The 16,688-nt window shown below is 40.8% G+C and overlaps 1 protein-coding gene across 2 annotated transcripts in view; it reads right to left on the reverse strand.

The window, feature by feature from the left end:
* The window catches only part of Ppp2r3a (protein phosphatase 2 regulatory subunit B''alpha), a 130,747-nt gene extending 114,781 nt beyond the window's left edge, over positions 1–15,966 (reverse strand). The window contains exon 1 of one of the 2 annotated variants that reach the window (XM_035443894.1): positions 15,820–15,966. The gene's annotated coding sequence lies outside the window, so the exon portion shown is untranslated. The remainder of the gene's footprint in view (positions 1–15,819) is intronic. The other variant, XM_027414304.2, reaches the window with a different exon arrangement.
* Between the last annotated feature and the right edge of the window lie 722 nt (positions 15,967–16,688).

Raw genomic sequence — 16,688 nt, forward strand, 5'->3', positions numbered from 1 at the left:
AGTCTGTACTACATGAGGCCCTGTCTTTAATAAAATAAAATGAAAAATGAGCAGTTAGCACCAAATTAGACAAAACCATTCAAAGAAAACACTTGAATTACAATCTCTAATAGTAATTCTAACAAGAAATATTTGATTTACTTTGAAATTCAATTTGGAGAAAACATAATAGTTTTCATATGGGAAGGTGAGAGCAAAGTTCAACTTTAAGAAAAGTCAAATAGGAGACATGGTGTAGTCTATCACATAATGCTGGGAGAGGTATGAAGGCTGAAGATATAGTCAAGAATTAGAGAGCAAGAAAGTTGAGGATAAATAAGAGTTGCATTACACATATAAGCAAGCACACACAATAATTAAAACCATTAATTACATAGTGTATATAAGCAAGCATGGTAATTAAAACCAAGTAAATACCAATGGAAAAGAAACAATGATAAATGGGAGTAGACAGAGTCCTAAAATCAACAAATACATATGAGGAATTAGTAACTGATAATTGATACACCACCTACTATAAAATTATTCATAATAGATAGTCAACTAAATATTTGGCTATTCACAGAATAGCCAATATTCACAAAAATAAAATCCAAATGAATTAAAGACCTCTATTTGAAAAATATATAAAAGTATAAAAAATATTTTAGTTTAGTCAGTATCATATCCCCAACATGCAGCCAGCACACAGTATGAAACAGAAATTTAATAGTATCTTTTTAATGTTAATAGCAGAAAACCAATTAATTAAAAACTCTGATGGGGGAAGTGCTTCTGTGTATGTGTTTGTCTTACTGGATGATAAATAAAATACTGTTTGGCCAATGAGGTAGCAAGTTAGGCAGGACTAGTAGTCAAAAGGGATTCTGGGAAATGTAGTAGAGAAGAGGTGATCCAGGCGGAAAGCAACATAGCAAGGAGACTCATATTTAAGCAAGGAGAAACAGGAAGTGCCCCCTTTCCCCTCTACGGCTCCTTTAGCAGCGATGTGATCCACTGGCAAGGGAGGACACCGATGGAAGGTGTCCGATAAGTCTTATAAAATATATAGATTTATGATAATTAAGACTGAGCTAACAGATGAGAATTCTAGTCATTGGCCAAGCAGCATTTGAACCTAATATAAGTCTGTGTATTATTTTGTCCATCCACGCCGCAGGCAGAACTCAGGCAGTTGGCGGAGACTGCCCACGTGGCTGTAGGGCTTGGGCGGCTTTTGGCGGAAAGATTTATTGTAAAACTCAGATTAAAAAGTTTTGCCCCTAAAACAATACAGGCAATTGCTACTATTTTTCATTGCTGCCTGACAAGAAATGTCCATTGGTATACTAGTGGTATGGGTATTACAGGGGTTACCAATCACTTTCTGATTAGATTTGAGGCCTGTTCTATTGGAAGGAACCAATGCCTGGTACAGTAAAACTGGTCAAAAACCCTTCGCCAGGGAAGCATTAGAACCTAGTGGGAAGATACTATAGTTACTTCGCTAAGTGGACATGTACTTATCAAACTACCTGCTTTCTAAGATTAGTGCTGTTTTCAGCTTTGGTCAGAAAAGCCTTTCTGCAATGGGTGGCAGTTACTGTATAGATTCATTACCTAGTCAAGGTGTTGAGAATTAGTGACTGCTGAGTGAGAAGTCTTTGTATCAGTCCTTCCAAGGTTCAAGAAACACTGTGTAAGTGTGGATAGAAAGAATGTAAGAGCTGGAGTAAGGAGTAGAATGTTGGAGACTATTATTGTTTATGTATGACATGACCACTGCTCTCATAAACTCACAGCAGCTGCAATTCCTTGTAAGAAACCAGTATAAGATGGGTCCCATCAAGGGAGGAAGTGGAGGATCACAATGCTTGGACCCTCCCTGATGAGTTACTGGCAATTACTGGCTGCTAGGATAAAGGGATACATTTTCTTCAGTGTTGCAGACACAGTTAAGAAGCCCATGTCCCTGTAAATAACTCTTATGTTCATGTATACAACCCTAATTAAACTAATTAGGACAACCATGTATGCGCACGAGCGTGTGGGCACACACACACACACACACACACACACACACACACACACACACACAGATACAAATAAAGACATGAAAGTAGACAACAGGTTACAAGTTGGGAAGAGGAAGGGAGCAGGGAGTGTGGGTGGATAAGGAGAAGGTAATGGAAGGATGAATAGGAAAATATACCACATATATGGATGTAAATATAAAAACAAAACCTATTAATATGTATAATTAATATAAACCAATAAAAAAGAATAATATGATGAATAAAAATGCTTCATAAAATCAAAAGCTATACAGGCAAAAGCTATAAGCAAATCTGATATCAAAATTAACAACTTAAAAAAATACCACAAAGGGGGAGAGCTCTAAAATAATAGAAAAATGCTTGCCATTTTTTTATAATAAAGAATGAGTATATGAACACAAATATTCTTTAGGCTGCACATAGACAGGATATTTTGAAAGCATAACCCGCCAGTGTTTTGTCACATAGCAGGGTCACTACAGAATACACTGTATGCTATATGTGTACATACCACCACCCCTAACAAGCACACCCTCAAATCGACCCATCACTTTCACACACAAAAGAAAATTCATTAACAATTGAAAAATTAAAGAATTAATGGGTTATCTTTAAATATAATAAATCAAGAGACAACACTGCAACCTTTTATAACATATCAGAAGGCCCATATGAAAGCCTGCAAGTTTAGAGAAATATTCACCTAGATGATGTCTCTCTGAACTTGCTACTGGGAGAGATTGTTACTAGATATGACTTCTTTGCCTCTTCCTTTAGAATCCAGTGCACTTCTCAGTAGAATAAACACATTCTTTTCCTAGTACATGGGACCCTCAACTGCCTTTAATGCTCACATCCAGGTGGTACAGCACCTGTGGGTCTCTATTCACTGTAGGAGAACTCACCATGGGCAAGGGGTTCTAACCATATCTGCCAGAGAAGCACTAAGATTGCCAACAGGTACCAAGTTCAGAAAAGACAAAATGCTAAAACCCGAAGCCACAGAGCTTATGGGAGGACTTAGCATGGTAATAACACATCAGTACTACTTTCAATGTCATTCTGGGCCTCAGTCCTCACAATTGTAAAACAGGGAATATGCCTGTGAACTACAACTAAAAAGAACTGTGCCCTGCTATGGCATCTAAGGCTTTAATGGCATATTCCATTCATAGTCACTAATCTTGGTTTTTGAGTTTTGATTTCATAGAAAGGAAGTTTTTTATTTTTCTAAATCCAGATGGACTCCATTCAAATGACAGTTAAAAATAGATAAATAAATAAGGAGAGTTCACATACCTATAATTCTAGCACTTAGGTGTCTGAGGCAGAACTATTGCTGTGAGTTTCAGGACAGTCTGGTCTATATATTGAGACCCTGTCATTGGAGGAAAAACAAAACAAGAAACAAAAACAAAATAGAGTAACAAACAAGAAGAGGGATAACCCCAGGCACTCTGTCTTAGAAGTAGGGTGAGGAGACTCATCAGCATCCTCAGAGTGCTGAGAGGCAGTCTAAGGAGAAGAAAGGTACTTCTAGGAAAAGTGAACTTTCACAAAGATCCTAGGGAAATGAGAAAGCTTATTAGAGAGAGCACAAAGGTCTGAGGTAGGCATGCTGGAAGAAGGTATTATTTGCAACTCGGTCAACCATAACCACAAAGGAGAAGAGAAGATGAAGTGAGAAAATAAAGGTGTGTGTGTGGTTGGGGTGGAGGCGATGTGGGTTAGTGGGCCTTAAAGGTAAGTCTAAAGCCTTGAAGGAGAGAATTTAACTTTTAACAGGGCATTAAAAATTCTTGTTCCAGGTGGGTGGTGGTGGCGCACGCCTTTAGTTCCAGCACTTGGGAGGCAGAGGCAGGCGGATCTCTGTGAGTTTGAGACCAGCCTGGTCTACAAGAGCTAGTTCCAGGACAGCCTCCAAAGCCAGCATAAGACAGATCCAGATCCCCTGGGTGTCAGTAGGAGGTCTGGGCAATCTATGGGGCCTCTGGTAGTGGATCAATATTTATCCCTAGTGTATGAATGGACTTTGGGAGCCCATTCCACATAGAGGGATACTCTCTCGGCCTAGACACACGGGGAAGGGCCAAGCCCTGCTCCAAATGCTATGACAGACTTTGAAGATTCCCCATGGAAGGCCTCACCCTCTCTGGGGAGCAGAAAGGGGATGAGATACAGGGTCAGTGGGGGGCAGGGGAGGAGGGGAGAGAGAGGGAACTGGGATTGACATGTAAAACAAGGTTGTTTCTACTTTAAATAAAAAATAAAAAAAACTTGTTCCTGTGTTGATAACTGGTTGTAAAAGAGAAAGGACACATCAAACAAACAAACAAACAAAAAGAGGCATTGCAGTAGTCTAGAGCAGTTGTTCTCAACCTTGTAAATGCTGCAACTCTTTAAAACACTTTCTCATGTGGTGACCCCCAACCATAAAATTATTTTAAATGCTACTTCATAACTGTAATTTTGCTACTGTTATGAATTATAATGTTAAGTATCTGTGTTTTCCGATGATCTCAAAGGGCTCCAACCCACAGGTTGAGAACAGCAGATCTAGAGGAAATACCATGATGGTCTGTGCAAGGCAGAAACAATGATGATAGTAGAAAGTGACTTAATCTAATGACTTACCATTTTGAAGGTAGACTCAATGAGACTGATGACAGATTGAACATAAAATGAAAGAGCATCAAAGGTGACTTAAGGATTTTGCCCTGGGCTTCTAGAATAATAAAACTACATTTTATTGAGATGGGATAGGTTTTGGGAAATGTAGTTTTGAGATAAAACTCTGTAGCCTTCAACTTTCAGAGGTTAGGAAGATAATGAGAAATTAGGGGGGGAAACTAAAGAGGAAAAAAAAAAGCCTCAGTAAGGTAAGATGAAGTATAGAAGACAAAGTGTGCTAGAAGTTGAGTGAAGAAAGCATTAAAAACCAAAACAAAACTAACAGTGTAAGACGCTGTTGAAGGAAGCCAGAGAATGACTTACTGGTTAGCAATGTGAAAGTCAGTGTTGAACTAGTTTGGCAAGAGGACATCAGTGGAGAAAAGTCCTAATTAGTATAGATTCAAAGCCTGATTAGTAAGAAAAGAAAAAAAATGAGTCACTGACTTGGATAACTGTTCAATGGATGAGTTAGAAAGATTTAGATAGAGTCAAGAGACACCGGAGAGTACAGTGCCTTGTATCAGACTGTACTGCATTTCCAATATCTAAAACAGCACCTGGCATATACAAGTTACTAAACAAATATTTGTTGATTGACTGAAGTTATCAGATATTTCATCAAGAAGCAACTTCTAGAAAATATAGTAAAATATTAGGATTCTTGGTTCAATATGGAAATATGGCCTTTTACTTTACTGTTATGACTGAAAACTTCTCAGGGCCCTTACATACCTAAAATAGATATCCCATTGTTGTGGAATAATCTTTTTATACACTGTGAAGATGTGTCTTTGCCAAGGCACCTTCTGATTGGTTTAATAAAGAGCTGAATAGTCAATAGCTTGGCAGGAAGAGGTTAGATAGGATTTCTGGGAAGAGGAGAGGAAGAGGTGATGAATCTAGGTTCGAGAGAGATGCCAGAGGACATGGAGAAAAAAATAGGAAGTGAAAGATGGGAGAGCACTAAAAAGCCACAAGGCAAAAAATAGATAAATATAAATGGGTTACATCTTATTTAAGTTATGAGCTTGTGGGACAAGCCTAAGCTATAGGCCAAGCGCTCATAATTAATAGTAAGTCTCTGTGTCAGTGTGTATGTGTGTGTGTGTGTGTGTGTGTGTGTGTGTGTGTGTGTGTGTGAACTGGCAGCTCAAAGGAAAGTCCAACTACATCCAATAATTTGGGAACAAGGACAGGATTTGACAAATCCCTTTCAAGAATATATGTTCAATTCTAGATATATAATATCATCTCCCCAACTACCTCCTATGTCGGAGCCCTTGTTTAATAACTATGAAGCAATCATGAGATTGCATAAAATCATATAGCCTTTTCCTACAAATAGTGTCAGGACACCAGGATATCCATTTATAAAAGAATGAAGATGGGCCTGACTTCATATACAAAATTAAGTCAAAATGGCTAAAAGCCTGAAATGTAAAGACTAAAGTTACATACTCTTATAAAAACTGTAGGGGTGAATTAATGTGATCTTGATGATGCCAAAAGCATAAATGCAACAACAATTACAAAAAGACAACTAAGTTCTTTTCTGCAAAGGCAACTATCAAGACTGTGAAAGTGAAAATTTCACTCCACAAAACTGGAGAATTTTCAAATCATGTATGTGATAAAGTCTAATCTAGAATGTATAGTCATCTATTGTTTGTCCTTTCTCTTCATTTTACTTGTGTGTGTGAGCACATTTGCACCGGTGTCTGTGTGCATACAAAGGCCTCAAGTTATTACTGGGGATCTTCTTTAATTTCTCTTCTGTTTATTTTCCTTAATTTATGTATATATGTATAAATAGATTTATTTATGTAAATGTGTGTTTGCCTGAATGAGTTAATGTGCACTGCATGCATGTAAAAACTTGAGGAGGTCAGAAGAGGGCTAGAGTTATAGATGGCTGTAAGCCACCATGTAGATGCTGGGAATTGAACCTGGTCCTCTGCAAGAGCAGTAAGCACTCTTAACCACTGAGTCATCACTCCAGCTCCCCAGCCCTTCCTTTGAGGTAGGATACCTTACTCAAACTCAGAGCTCATCAATGTAGTCAATCTTCATAACCAGCTTGTTCTGGGGATCCTGTCTGCACTTTTTAAGGCCATAATTATGAGTAAACTGCCACACCCACCCAGCACTTAGATGAGTACTACGACATTTGCATCCCAAATGTTTTAACCACTAAGCCATCTCCCCAGGCCCCTATAATCAATTCTTACAACTCAACAACAAAAAGGCAACACAATTTAAAAATGGGCAAAAGAAAATTTTTTCAATAGAAATTTTTAAAAAGAAAATACCAAACATCCAAGAAATATATGAATGATTTTCAATATCATCAAGTCATTATGTAACTGCAAATCAAAGCCACAATGAGATACTGCTTCATAGCCAGTAGGGCAGATATCTACATTAAAAAACAATGGCAAAAGAACTACCACAGTCAACAGCAAAGAAACCAACCCAGAAAATAACAAGTATTGGTGAGGATTCAGGGAATTTTCAGATAGTTGCTAGCAGCAACACAAAATACTGCTGGGCTGCTGCTGTGGCAAACAGTTTGAGAGTTCCTTGAAAAACTCAAAGGCTGAGAATGTAACTCCCATAGAGTTATTGCCTCACATGCACCAGCTCCTCAGGATAATCCCTAATACCACAAAACAAACACCTTAAACAAAAGAATCACCATATAATCCAGCAATTCTACTCTACCTTTATATACTAATGAACTGAAAACAGGTGGTAAGCAAAACCTGTAAACAAATCCTCTTAACAGCATAGTTTAGAACATCCAAAAGGTACAAACAACACAAATGCCATCAACTGATGAAACAGAATGTGACATATCCATAATTCAACCAGAGAAAGAAATGAAGTACTGACATATACTGTGACATGCAATGAGTCTTGTAAACACTATACTGAATGAAGGACACACACACACACACACACACACACACACACACACACACACACACACACACACACACACACACACACACACACGAGACAGGTTTCTATGAAATGCTTAGTATAAGTAAACAGGAACAGAAAGCAAAATGGTTGTTGCCAGGAATTTGGGAAGAAAGGAATGGAAAAGGACTGCCTAATGAAATACAGAGTTTCTTTTTGGGGTGATGAAAATATCTGAGAATGCGATGTAATATTGACAAACTCTCAATTTATTGAAAACTGCTGTCAAAATAATTAATTTCACCTCAATTTAAAAAAAAGTTACACAGCTTACACTGAACAAACTCAGGCCTGTATCTAAGAACTGAGTCTAAGGCCTCAGGTCATTCAGTGGTCCATGCTCCTCCACACACCAAAGGAGCTCTGAACTGCATCAGCAATGACTTTCCACCCTTCAGGTAGGGCACCCAACCATCGTTTTTATGTGAGAAATCTCACTGCTGCTTAATTACATAAAATTTCTAAATAAAATTATTTTCTAATAATAGACTGTTGGTACAAATCATCTTGAAGCTATGTTTGCTATCTATATTACAAAGTTAACCTTTATATAGTGTTTATACATACCATATGGTAAACATATACATACACAATCCACCTGATACATCAATGATAGCTGTGAGCTCTCATCTCTACAAGATATTATTTATAAGTGCAAAAGAGCATAGCAATAAAATTTATGCTTTCAATTAATAAAACACCATTTTTCACTAATAATATTTGACATTCCCCACTTTCCATGTCTTCTGGGTTTGTTTTTGTTTTGTTTTGTTTTGTCTTTTGAAGACCGCAACTCTTCAGGCACACTGAATCAAAACTGACCTTTAAAAACCCCCATGCCAGGTTAAGGTCCTCAATGAAGAAGAAACAGAATGGGTGTATTCATTTGCATGACAATTCATCCTAAATAGTGACTCTGAGTATTCAAGGTAACAACATTTACACTTTCTCCCCCATCCCTCTTCTTTCTGGACAGTCTCACTATGTAACCCTGGCTCGATTAGAACTGCCTAAGTATACCAGGTTGGCCTTGAAATCACAAAATCTACCTGTCTCTTTCCCCCAAGTGTTGGGATCAAAGGCATGTACCATTATGCCCGGTTTTTACACAATCTTTTTGATACCAAAGTTTGTTCAGTGCTCTTTCTCTCTGACCTCAATGAGGGCATGAACCTCCAAATTATAGCCACCCCACCAAAGATAATGATTTCAAAGTACAAAATATTTTACATGTATGCAACTGGAAAAATATAGCTCTAATATCAAGTTAACTGAAAAAAAATACTGCAAAACTACTCCTGGGAATCTGACAAACACACATTTCCTAGCACACTCCATTTTCAATATGCCCTTTTGTTCATCACTTGAATGGAAGGATGATGTCAGGGTTACTGGAGCCCAGATCACTACTGGCCTTTAGAACTCTTGGCTTTCTAGATAAACAAGAGACTTATGGCCAAATCACTAACATCTAAAGCAAGTCCTTCAGGAGTCTTCAGGGTCCTAGAAAAATACCTCCCACTGAAAAGCAGTCTTCAAAACAAATGCAAGCAACCCCCCTCTACAATGGGGAGACAGTGATCAGGCACTGTCTAGTTACCTCCCTGAGAAGTCAGAAGTGTTTGGGTACTCAACATACTGAGTATCTGCTATGCAGGCATAGATAGCAGCCCCTTCCTTACCATGATACCTTTTCAAATAAACTTTTAAGCATCTTTGTGAATTAGGTTGGAAATATAGCAGAGTGGTAGAACACTTGCCTTGCATGTAAAGCCCTGGGTTCAATCCACACTGCATTGAGACATAGATTATTTTGAACATTTACTATTTTCTTTTTCTTTTTTTTTTCTTTTTTTTTTTGGTTTTCGAGATAGGGTTTCTCTGTATTGTTTTGGAGGCTGTCCTGGAACTCGCTCTGTAGACCAGGCTGGCCTCGAACTCACAGAGATCCGCCTGCCTCTGCCTCCTGAGTGCTGGGATTAAAGGCATGCGCCACTGATGCCAGGCTACATTTACTATTTTCTTATGGTCTACTTATTTCAATCTGGTTTCTACCATTTCCATTCTAGAATGGCTCTTGCTAAGGTCAAAGATTCCCATCTTCTGAAGTTCAACAGGTTATTTTCAGCCCACTAAACAACTGGATGATTCTTTTCTTTTGTTCTTTTGGAAGCATTATCTTTTTTTTTGTTTTGTTTTGCCATTGTGGCATACCCTAAATTATAATTAATTTTATTTATTTATTATTATTATTGGTTTTTTGAGGCAGGGTTTCTCTGTGTAACAGCTCTAGTTGTTCTGGAACTCACTTTGTAGACTAGGCTGATCTCAAATTCACAGAGATCCACCTGCCTCTGTCTCCCAAGTTCTGAGATTACAGGTGTGTGCCACCACTGCCCAGCTACTACAATTAGACTTTAAAGAATGCATATAAAGCAAAAATCAAGTATGGGATACCATTTTAAAATAATTTATTTGTTTACTACTTTGGGTATATGGGTATTTTGCCTGAATATGTATGGGTGTGCTGATGCCCATGGAGGCTAGAAGAGGGCATTGGAGCTCTTGGAACTAGAGTCATAGATAATTGTGAAACCAAATATGGGTGCTGAGCCATCTCTCCAGCTCCAAGTACGGTTTACTTTTAAAATCCTTTAAATATCTCATGTAAGTACAGTGTGCTTGCCTACATACAAACAAAGCTTTTTCTGCCTCATTTAATTAAAAACTCCATAGTATGCATTCAGTTGTCACATACCTAACATCAAGCAAGGTGCCACCTCATGGTGCCTCTCTATTTACTTCTCATTATCTTATTCTAAAACAAAACAAAACCACACAAAAAAAAAACAAAAACAGCCACACTGCGAGCCCTCTTCTGTTGCTAATCTTGGGTCAGTGGCTCTCCTTCCCCACTTAGTGGAATCATCTGAGGAGCATTGAGATAAAGCTGCCAGCCCTAAAGGGCTGAGCGGAATGAGCAATGTTACTTAGAGGCCATCCAGTAACAAGTACTGGGTCATTCAGAGCTACCTAGCTAGACCCTGACTGAAAAATGAAAATACTACTACCACACAAAACAATCAATCAAACAAACCCAAAGCTGCAACTCAGACAAAATAAATAGGAACAGATATTCCTTAGAAGGACCGAAGCATTATTATTTTTTAAGTGTATGTGCAAATGTGTGCATCGGTGTATATATGGTACATGTGCACACAAACATGCTGGTGTGCCCATGTTCATACAGAGAAGCCAGAGAAGGTCAGCAGAGTCTCTCACTGAACCTGGAACCAGTCATCCTCCAGACTCTGTCACAGCACTGGAATTACTTCTGACTATGCTGCCATGCATAGATTTTTTTCTTTTTTCTTTTCTTTTCTTTTTTCTTTTTTGAGACAGGGTTTTTCTGTGTAGCTTTGTAGACCAGGCTGGCCATGAACACATAGAGATCCACCTGCCTCTGCCTCCCAAGTATTGGGATTAAAGGCATGCGCCACCGTCTGGCTGCCATGCATAGGTTTTTGCATGGCTACTGGAGATTTCAATTTAGGTCCTTATACTTGTGTAGCTATTTCTCCAGTCCCAGCATTAGTCTTTTTTTTTTTTTTTTTTAAATCATTCATTGTTTCCAATGTAAAACCAAGAAGAAAATTAGTCTCCTTTGACCAGGGATTATACATTCAAAAGCACACAGAATTAGATCAGCAAGATGGTTCAGCTGGTGAAGGCACTTATACTGCAAGCCTGAGTTGGATCCTCAGAACTAGGTGGTGCAACTACAAGCATCTTCAATGCCAGCACTCCTACAGTCAGATGGAAGATGGAGACAGAGAAAATAACCAGGAAGTGCATGGGCCAGCAAGCCTAGAAGTGGCAGCACAGGAAAAACAATTAAGATCCTGCATCGACAAGGACACCCAGCCCCTGAAAGTTATCTTTTGACTTCCATGTGTGTACACACACTCACAAAACACAGAAGCAGAGGCAAAGCAGGCCAGGCCTAAGTTTTAGAGAGTGGCTGACTGGGATCAGTTGTGACTTAACCTCTGATCACTGTTGTCATACAAGAAAGAGTTTAGTGTGCTATTCATTTTCTCTCTAAAAATCTTTGGATTTTAAAAATATTGGCAACTAAAGCAGAATTAATGATGGAACTACCTCATGGACAAACTAAAAGATCTGTGAGCTAGATTCTAGCTATTGGGCTATTGGTTTGATTGGTTTGCAATCTCTGCAATGAGTAATTTCACCCACATAGTTCACCTTAAACCTAAATTCTATGCCTCCACTTCTATGCTTTCCCGCCCACCTTCCCATGGGTTCTGAATTGTCAAGTGCTTGCATGACACATTCAAATGAAAGTTTAGCATCCCAATGTGAAGTATGATTTGAATCCACCTCAAAACTATCCTTATGATGTTCTCTATTTCAGATAACAACTCTACTACTCACATTTTTGGGCAAGCTAGTGCTCTGGAATTCATCCTAGGAAGTTAATTTTCTACCCTCAACATTTGTTCCATTATCTTCTTCTAAACCAGTGGTTCTCAACCTTCCTAATGCTTTGACCCTTTAAATACAGATCCTTATGTTGTGGTGACTCCTAAGTGTAAAATTATTTTATTGCTATCTCATAACTATAATTCTGCTATTAATAGCAATGTTAATATCTGATATTCAGGATATTTGATATGTGACCCCCATGGGGTCTTGACCTACAGGCTGAGAACTGTTGTTCTAAATCCTAACAACCATGCCTCTTAAATACATTTCATATAGACATGTATTTCTTTCTAGCTCCATGGCTATTATCCTAGTCCCAGTTATCATTTTTTTTTTTTTTATGTTTTAGCTACCTTGTTCAAATCACTTTTTCCATATGATGAGCTTTTACAAACACTGGTCCAGTAATCTCATTTCTATCAATTTATCCCACAAATATACCCATATATGTGGGAACTGGCATATTTATAGTGCTCTTAAACTGGAAACATTTACAAGCCCATCAATAAGAGAATGGCTAAATAATCTGTAATGTAGCCATACAAAGAAATACTATTAAATCATTCAAAAATAAAGAACATATACATCAAAATGGGTAAATGTCCAAGGGACTATTAGAAGAACAGAGCACAGTGTGTTACAATTTGTGTAAACAGGATGCCTATCCAAAAAAAAAAAAAAAAAAAAAAGAGTCCAGAATGTTAAACAAAACTATACAGAAGGGATGGAGAAAAGTGGCTGGAAGAAAATATTGTGATTTAATGGGCCCGGAGAAGGGCCCCACACTGGTTTAAGTCCTTGTATGATTCTAGCGGTAGGCTGGACTGAGAAATCAATCAGTAACAGAAAGCTTCTGCCTACTTTCCTACTTATATCATTCGACACCCCCCCCCAACTCTTCAAGTTCCAGCCACACTAGCTTCTGGGTTCTTTTCCATCTTAGGGGGTCACAGTTTTTCCTTCTGTGTAGAATACTGTTCACCAAGCTTTACTTAGCAATTCCATGTTTACCCTTCTGAGACCATCTCAGATGTTACTTCCCCCAAAGAAACATCCCTCAGTTTCCAGACTAGGTCAAGATTAACATTTTAGGCACTCAGGGAAACCTGTATGTCTCTTCTCAGAACTTGACACAGCTGTAATGAGATAACTGTATAATTACATGTTTACACCAGTTACCTCTTCAGCCTGTAAGAACCAGAAATGCAGACATCATACCAGCTGCTTTTACCTTTATTTTTCTAGACCTAACCTACCTCCAGTAGGCTGTCATACATGAAATAAACGATTTCTCTTGCCCTTATTTAGGAAAGCAGATAAAGTCAACACATCAGCAAACAAGGTGATACAGTGTCCTGGGATTAAGGCAGCAGTCAGTTCACAACAGTAGTTTTCAGCTATGGATAACTTGGCCCTTCATGGAGGGATACCGGCAGTGTCTACAACAGTGGTTCTCAACTTGGGGACTAAATGACCCTTTCAGAGGGATTGCATAAGAACATCAGGATTCACAACAGTAGCAACGAAATAATTTTATGGTTGAGGGTCAACGTAACATGAGGAATTGTATTGAAGAGACACAGCATTGGCCTAGAAGCAACTTTGTCATTAAGTATGTATGTAGTACTTACTATACTAATAGCTAGGATTCTAAGTCATGAATGTAGCTAACCATCCTCTATTGCACAGGATAGCCCTCCACAACAAAGTATTATCTGATCTAAAATGTCAATAGTACCTCGAATGAGAAACCCTGATAGAGTAATACTCAAAAGGGCAGTCAATTCTACTCCTTGCTTTGGTGGGGTTTTGTTGTTGCTTTTGTAGCAGGGGGTGGTGGTGGTGGGTTGAATTGGATGTCAAGAAGAGTTTCAGAGACTTAAAGCTTGAGTTACCTGTTAAAAGGTGACAGAGGCCAGATTAATTGGAACTATACAGATCAGAAATGAGTCTTTGAGGAGTTTATCACCTTCACATGTCCTGTATTCCGTAAGTTCCCAACCCCTTTCTTCTCTTCCTGCTCAAGCAAAACTTTCTCTCAGGATACTTGGTTTCAGCTGACCGCTAAGTGCAAATGAATTCAGGCCAAGATAAAGTCAGACAGCCCCTTCACAATGCAGAATGTTAAGCATAGTGACATTTTCACATGTGCAAATCCTATGCATGAAAGTGAAGCACTGACTGCTTAGTATTCAAGTTGTTAGTGTATAAACCTATCGCCGAATCCCATAACTATGTTGGCCCTGTTAAAGGCTTCTCCAAAGCTTTCTATTCAAAAACAAACAAACAAAATACAACAAAACTTTGTATTCCCGATTTGAGCTTCCAGGTTGCATAAAAGATGCAAGCCCCCCCCCCCCCCCGCCCCAGTATTTCATGACATAAGTCAGAAATGACCAGAGCCTTTTGAATGCAACAAACGTGAATAAATCGCGTACAAATCAGAAGCCATCTGTAGATTTTCTTTTTTAAAAAGCTTTCGGTAATGGAGACGAGTGAAAGAACAGATAATTTTTAACGGTACCAAGGAAAAAGCCCTGTGTTTTACTACAACACGAGTCTGCTGCCTGCTGAGCCGGACGCCCATGCTCTGACCTAGTATGGCAATTTTTAGGGTCTCTGTGCCTGATGCTCTGTTTACAAGAAACTGAGGCCAGACACTAAAGAAGAACAAAGAAAAATGCCTGGCACCAGAGAGGCGGGGGACGTTTTGTACAGAAATGAAGATCCGAGGAGGAACTCTTCTCAGATTTTTGAAAGGTAGTACAAATTATTCCCTTCGCTTGCCTGTTAAAGCATGTATTCTGTGTTTTCAAACTATTTTTCTACAAAGAAAATATCCTATAATTTACAAACAGCAATTTGTCTTCCCCCTCCGCATTTGCAGAGCATCGAGCGGGATAAAAATTTCCTTAGGCTTTATCAGAGTGGGAGGAATGGAAATAATGTGAGCACAACACAGTTCCGATGCAACATCAACTCCAAGCCCGGCCAGCTGGTTTCCATCGAGCGGTCCCCAAGGAGAACGCCCCTCCGAGGCGGCGGCCGGGCCGGCGCGACCGTGGGAGCCGCCGAGGCCCTCGCAGCTCAGTCACTCGGCCGGCCTCGCTCTACCTTTGTTTCAGGTGCCCCTGTTCCCAGAGTGGCTGGGATCCCGCCCGCAGCCCCGAACTGGTGACACATCCTTCTTTGGCCAAGTCTGGCCGAGGCCGGGCAGGGGGCGGGGAAGGAAAATAAAGCCTCAGCGCCCAACGACGTGACTCTCAGTTCTTCCAGAACCTTGGCATTTGCTGCCCTGCCAAGCTTTCCTGTTAACGAGTTCCCGGCCCGGGCGTCCCGCGAGGTGGGTGGGAGGCGCCGGCCATCCGGTCCCCCGGCCTCCTCCGCAGGGCACCCGGGCCAGCGCTCCCCTCTGCCGCCAGCCCCGGGAGTCGTCCTCCGGCGTGCGGCGCTCCGCCCGGAGTCCCCGCACCGCGCGCGGCCCCTGCGGCCAGGCCAGTCCCCGCCCCCGGCCCCGCCGCCCCGGCCTCCGCGCGCCGCCCCTCGGCCTCGCCAGCCCGCCGCGGGCCGGGGGCGCAGGAGGAGAGCTGGCCTAGCGCCCCGCGTCCGTGCGCCTACCTACCTCAGTGCCCGCCGCTCCTCCTCCAGCGGCTGCCTCGGCTCTCAAGCGACGCGCCACACACCGCCCCGGCTTCCCGCAGAGCGGGGTCTGGGCCGCTTTCGCCGCGCGTGAAGAGCCCAGGCCTGAGCGCGCCCCGCCCAGCCGCCCAGCCGCCCAGCCACCCGCCGGCGCCCCAGCCCCGCCCCCGGCCCCGCCCCCAGCGGCCCCGCCCACCTGGCCGCGCCTGGTCCCCTACGGAAAGGGGGCCCTGAGGGGCTCCGGGAGAGCCGCTGTGGCCGCCGCTGTGCGCTGCTTTGTATAACGGAGACGGCGATTCGTACTATTTGGTGAAGGAGTTTCATGCTGAAAGAATGCGTTTTATGACGGCCGTCATCGTTTTTATTGCCTTTTTTTTTTTTTTTTTTTTTTTTTTACTGTCCTCTTCGTTAGCCCTCTGGCTCTTCTGGGAGGCTATGTGACCTAGACTGCCATCTACACTCCTCGCGGTGGCCAGCACCTGCATGCTTCTTTTCGCTCAGCCCAAGCTGTGTGAGTTTTGAAAGAGTTTTTATATCTTTTTAATGAATTGTTAAATAAAATTTTAAAATTACTAAAATAAACAAAACTACACAAGCCAAACGCACGACTTAATGGATTGTTCTGAAATATTTGCAGTTTTGATGCCTGAAGCTTTGACCCTAGCTAAAATAATAAACAAGTTTTGGCTTTACTAAAACAGGGAAATAAGCGGTTGGCTGGGCTAGGGACATAGCTCAGTTTCTATAGTGTCTAACACCGCCTAAAATCACATAAACTGGGAGAGTTGACACAGACCTGTGTAATTCCACCTCTGCAGAGGTGGAGGACCCAAGGGAATCAGAAGTTCCAAG

Source organism: Cricetulus griseus, chromosome 4 (genome assembly GCF_003668045.3).
Source record: "Cricetulus griseus strain 17A/GY chromosome 4, alternate assembly CriGri-PICRH-1.0, whole genome shotgun sequence".
NCBI lineage: Eukaryota > Metazoa > Chordata > Mammalia > Rodentia > Cricetidae > Cricetulus > Cricetulus griseus.